Below are 6,006 nucleotides of genomic sequence, written 5' to 3'. Positions count from 1 at the left end.
GAGGGGTGCGGGCACCCACAGGCAGCAGCATTGGGAGTGGGGGCGATATTCCAAGCAGTGGGGTGGGGACAGAGCAGCCCGAGGATGTCAGGACGGATAAGCCCACAGGGGCAAACGGCACGTGGCTCCGTCTCGGTGCAAGAGGCTGAGAAGGGGAGCGTGTGTGCCTGTGTACTGGGGAGGGCGTCTGCCTCGGGCTCCTCGCAGCCGGGTCCAGTCTCCCACGTTTCGCCATCTTCTGGGATAGCATCCCCCATGACACGGAGCATGGTAGGGGCCGGCGGAGCAGAGGGGACCTCACACCGGCCTCACCTTCCCTCCTTATTCACGGTTTGCAGCTGCTGGAAGGACACAAGCCGCCCCTGGGCAGCGGTACCTCGGCATTTCATGTTGCTGTGGTTTGGTTTGTTTTTTCACCCTGCCCATATTCTGCGTTTCAATGCGTGTGCCACAAATCGAGCTCAAACATCGCATCCCCCCAAGGCAGTGGAGTTGCTGTAGATGTGGGTATGTTGGAAGAAGACTGAGCGTTGGCAAATCAGCAGCAAACGTCTGCTCCTCTGAACTCACACTGCCAAGGGGGTTTGGACCTCATCCTGCCTTGCACTCATGTCTCTCAAAGAAATCAGAGGCACTGAACAGCACGCTGCAGGTTCGGGTGCTGCCTTGTGACTTCAGGGCCAGCTCATCAGTTGGGGCAAGTCAGGGTAGCTGCACTGAAGGCAGTCCAGATGAGCAGATATTTTCCTGACGTCTTGCCAGTTCTTGATTTCTGTCCAGGACTCCACACCTACCCCAGCCTACCTTCTGGTGCAGAAGTGCTAGATTTGAATCATGCAAAGGATTCACAGCCTGGCTCATTAGCTGAACTGAAAAATAAAGTTAATGAAACTCTTCTTGTTCAGCCAAGGATCTGGTTCTCAATGTTTAGTAGCTCTGCAATGGAGTGATAACATATTGGGGCTGACTCTCAGCTTCATGACTCCACTTTTAGACTAGTGTAAAATCACAGTAACGCAGGCATCAGACTCATTATTTGTGATACAGTTATAAATTATACAATTTTGCCCCCTCAGTCCATAGCTAGAAATCTCCACTTCCCACATGCGGCATATGCAATGCTTTATTTTTGAAAAATAACTTCCATCTTTCTAAAGAGTAAAGGCAGAGCAAAAAGATGAATTAATGTGACCTATTATTAAGTTATGAAACGCTTACAAGCCCACAGAATCATGCAAGCATTCAGCTTCCTCAGGAAAGAGGGCAACTGAACCGAATTTCGGAGCCAGAACCTTGCCTGGTGGAAAGCAGAAGACATTGGCTTCAGCAGAAGTGTCTGTTCCCAACTGCAGATCCAGTTCCCACAAATGGCTCACCATGAAGCCCAGCACTGGTGATGCTGAAGGATGCTCATGAGAAGCAAGCCAATTATTTTCCTAGATTAATAAGGCAGAAGGATCCACAAGTTGTGTTCTAATGGCTACAACACCATGGCCACGATGAACTAAATCTGCAGGAACACGCCCTGCCTTTGCCAGCCATCCTCGTGGGCTGCTTGGGCACAGGATGTCTCCACCAACTGGCAGTGCTGCCTGCTGTCAGCACGGCCCGGCGTTTCTTACTGTAAAACCTGTTTCAGTCACTTACGTTTTGGGAGGCTCTAACCACCCAGGCTGGCCTTGGACATGACGGCTGGCTGCCACGCCAGGAGCTCTCGGTCAAGGTAGTTTGGCAAGGGTGAGGCTGGGGGATAACACTTTTTGTCCGCAACAAAAAGCTCTGAGATGAAGAGGTAGAAAGAAGAGATGTGAGTGTCCTGGGGACAGAGGGGGGAAGTCTGAGATGGGGGTGGGATGGACGTGGAGGGGGAAGTTAGGATAAGGAGCTGGGGGAGAGGAGGAGCTGGACCTCAGAAGACATGGGACAGAAGGAGGAAAGAGGAGTCCCTTCTCCCTATTAGGATGTGTCCCCTGCAATGCCTGGGATGAACAAAATATTCCCATCTGCATTTCTCCTCTGTCATCAGCTGAAACACTCTGGTCCTACGTCTCATGTCAGTTGACACATTGTGGATGGCAGCCTTCCTCTGTGACAAATGCTTTGTTAGCCCCTGTCGCACTTCTGCCTGGTGGCCTCAGCACTCCGGCTCTGCTGCTGGCCCTGTCACCAAGGCATGGTGGGCCCTCTGGGGATCTCCAGTTTGCTTCGCTGTGACACAGGAGTGCCGATGCAGAGGCGAGCACGCGTGCAAGTGACCTTTAGAAAGCTGAGGTTACACAGCCGGCCGCTCCAGAGTTAGGAGACACCGAACGAAGGCTGCCTCTGCATGTTTCTCATGTCACTGTTTCCTCAAGGCTCCCCACCCAAGCTCATCTCCGTGCACAAAATGGACAGTTCCCACCTGCAGAACAACGGCTACGCAAAAATCCTGCTCGGAGAGATACCTGAAGCAGCCCTGTGCAAGCCCTAAAGCAGTTTAACTGCCGAGCTTAGGGGAAATTAGCCCACTCCGTTGCACTAATGCATTTATATTGCTTCTGGTAGAGGTACCCGCTCTAACCCAGCTAACCACACAGCACGGCCGTGCACTGTTAGCGTATGCTGGTGAACAGCTCTGAGATTTTCCTTTCTCCGTGCTGGTCAGTGTGTCGGTTCCATGCTGCCTTTGCAGCTGATTGCACAAACTTCCCTTGGACTTCAGTGTCAGGGAGTTTTGCGGTCCCTGTTGAACTCAGCTTTGCAGGCTGCAGTCCCCTGGGGAGACACCTTCCCCCCCCAGCTCCGCAGCCTCTCTGCCTCCAGCAGCGAAGCAAAGGGGATTCCTTTCCCATGTGCGGCTCTGTGCCCCCAGAGCAGGTCCTGTATGCGGGGGGCTCTGGAAAAGCAGCATGTGGTCCTGTAATTAAAGCCTGGTTCCTAATGTTCAAGTACAGAGAGGCCACATGCCGGCTGATTTACTTTGTAGCTTGAATAGTGTTTCTTTTGTGTAGGTGGGTTGTTTTTTTGGTTGGGTTTTTTTTTTTTTTGCATGCATGCAAGAAACATAAATAGGATGTCATCTTTTATGCATTTCCTTGTGCTTTCCACACCCAGAGCTCCTCTCCATCATTTGACATCATTCCTTGTTTTGAAAGACGCACTTACTAGAAAAAGATATAAGGGTGTTTTCATTGCAGTACATCATATTCACATACATAAAATATTAAAAGCAATATAGCTGAACCCAAAAACAATGCAGTACTTCAGAAAATAGTAATAGTCTTTTCCCTAGGTGTTAGAGAACATGATAAATCCTACTCTGTTACACATTACAGCCTCCACGGATTCCCAAGGGAAGCATGTGTCACACTTACAGATACTGGGAGGGTCTGTTATGAAGGGAGCAGAAGGTGGTTTCCTGTTATATGTATGCACACACACAGGGATATAAATATATGTATGTGTTTGTATAGAAGCTTACATAGCATTTGTCAGTGCTGCTGAGTTGCATTGGCTGTGTCTGCCCCACACCGCTATCTGCCGAGGACAGAGTGCATTTCCCAAGCCCTCTCCCAGTCCATGCTGGGTCTTCCCAGAGAAGCCCTGAGAGAGATCCTGAAGTCCAAGGGCACAATGCCATGAAGGGAGCTACGGGACATGGCAGCGGATGGCAAATACGGAGCAAATGTAGCCCTGTGGAAAGAACGTGTTTTCCTCTAACGGGCAGCCACATTAAAGGAGCCCTTTAATGTCCTCCAGACATCCCCGCTCAACTCATTGCAGTCAGACTTTGGTCCCAGGTGAGCCTGGGCTTGGTTTCAGGTGGCTGCAGGTGATGCCTCAGACCTTCAGCAATGTCCCCTGGAGACAAGTGCCCTAGCAGGTCATCTGCCTCATATAAGGAGGCAGAATGATTTTCCTCCTCTTAAAGGGTGTCCTAGAGGCTCATCCCCGCAATAACCAACTGCAATATTCACTGAAGCCAGGTAGTATTAAGAAGCAAGAGCTCAAGCCACCAAGGATCATACCCAGCATGGAACCTAACGTGGCCTCTCAGTTCGCTCTTCCTTATGAGGAGCGGATCTACTCAAAAGGAAAATTCTCCCAGGGTTAGTGCCTGCATGTTTTTCCAGCTGCTAGCTCTTTCCCCATCCCTCAGATCCATGTGCTTTTCCAGTCTGTCAGATCTTCCTTCATGTCCTGCATGTGTGTTCCCTTCCTCTTCTCCCCCCAGAAGCCTGCTGCAGCCCACCCAGCGCCGGCCCCTCCGACACTGTCCTTCCCTTCCCCTCCCGGGGCAAGGCAGCAGGAAACAGCACGGCTCCCATCTCCCCTCTTACTGGCGTTGAAACCATTTCATCTGCTAATGCAGACACACAAAAGTGCTTTCAGCAAGAGCTGTTTGAAAAATAGGAGCAAGCATTTACTGAATCTTTAAAAATCTGCAAAGTCCTCTCCATTCTGCTGGCTTCCAGAGGGAGGAATCTTCCCTTTGCTCAACAAGTCTTAGAAAATTATTGGTGGCTCTTTTTCATGGATGTTTTGGTTCTCTCTTCCTTTTTTCCATCTTGCTACTGAAAAAAAGGGTAAGTATAAAAGGTTTCTAAAGCATTCGAAGTCATACCCCCGCATTTCTCTCCAATATTATCTTGCTTTTCAAAATCAGCTTGAAAAATCTATAATTATTGTGAAAGTTTTAAAACAAATTTAAAAGGCTGACTCCCAAAGTTCAGGTGGCTCGAGCTTCAGTAGCCACAAAAGAAAGTAAAACCAGAACCAACAGAAAATATGAAAACCCTTTTATGGGCAGAAAATGTTAACGGGAGAAACGTTAAAGGTGTTAATTGTACCAATGCCATATTCAGCATCTCCTATAAATGGGGAAGGGAATGTTACTGTTGGCAACCTTAGGCAATGACGGGAAGTATTTATTAGCTCAACGGGATCCTATGTTTGCAAGGGTAAATCCTGCCAGCAAGACTTCTTGTTCCGTTCCCAGACAAGCAAAGAGGCCAGGGAGAAGGTAGGTGGCAAAAGCGGGCATTCAATGAGGGCAGGGGAGGGATGCCGAGCCCTGAAAACAGCACTCCCCAGGCAAGAGGGTGCAGCCGCTCCAACAGTATTTTTGTGAATGGTGAAAGGAGACTTTGATCCAACAAGTCCCAGGAGAAGTACCAGGCTGAAAAAGGGAAGGGCAAAAGGGAAGAAAAGCAATGAATGGTAATTAATGTAATATAGTTGTAGTTAGATGTTTGCCTGTAAATCGTGTGATGCTGTATAACATGTGAAAAGAAAATCGATGCAAGCTATTCAAAGGGAAACTCCATGATACATGGAGAAAACTCTTCAGCTGTATGCCTCAGGCTGAATTTTCTCCACAGAGAATACCTGCAGCACGCACGGACTTCACTGCCAAAAGGGACTATTCATTTATTAGGTTTACATAGCACTTTTCTGGGCACTTCAAGCAAGTCATACAGAGCTACGTGATTCATACAGACCGCAGACCTAATCCCGAAACGTTATTGTCATCAGTGAAAAAAAGGCTAAGCTGTGACTGGCATTCTTGGCCAGGAAGAAGCAGAGCCAGTGTCCTGACTATCTGGGGAGGAAGATGTCCCATTCCTCCAAAACCTGAGCTGGGAGCACATCTTCCCCGCCGGGGAGCACCAGCCAGGCTCACTGCAGGGGCAGCCAGGGGGAACCTGGCCCTGACTGGCAACTTCAGATACCTGTTCAGATAAATATAGATGCAGATGAATACAGAACTTGAGTTTATTATTTGTGTGTGTTTGAAATGATGATAGTCCTAATTCCTGCTTTTTATTTTGATATTAAAACATTCCTTCTAATTAATTTTGTTCTTCTATGCATCTTGAAAACTGTCCTGTGCTTAGATGATAAAATATCCTCTCTCTCTCCAAAAGTGTTTTTATGTCCTTGTGTGATGTGGATTCTAATCAGGATTGGGGCAACAGCATTAATGTGATATTTTTCCAATTCAGTTTGAAGCTGTTGACCTTCTAG

This window comes from Pygoscelis adeliae, unplaced genomic scaffold (genome assembly GCF_000699105.1).
Source record: "Pygoscelis adeliae isolate BGI_AS28 unplaced genomic scaffold, ASM69910v1 Scaffold130, whole genome shotgun sequence".
Classification (NCBI taxonomy): Eukaryota; Metazoa; Chordata; class Aves; order Sphenisciformes; family Spheniscidae; genus Pygoscelis; species Pygoscelis adeliae.
Note: the sequence above shows the minus strand (reverse complement) of the source record.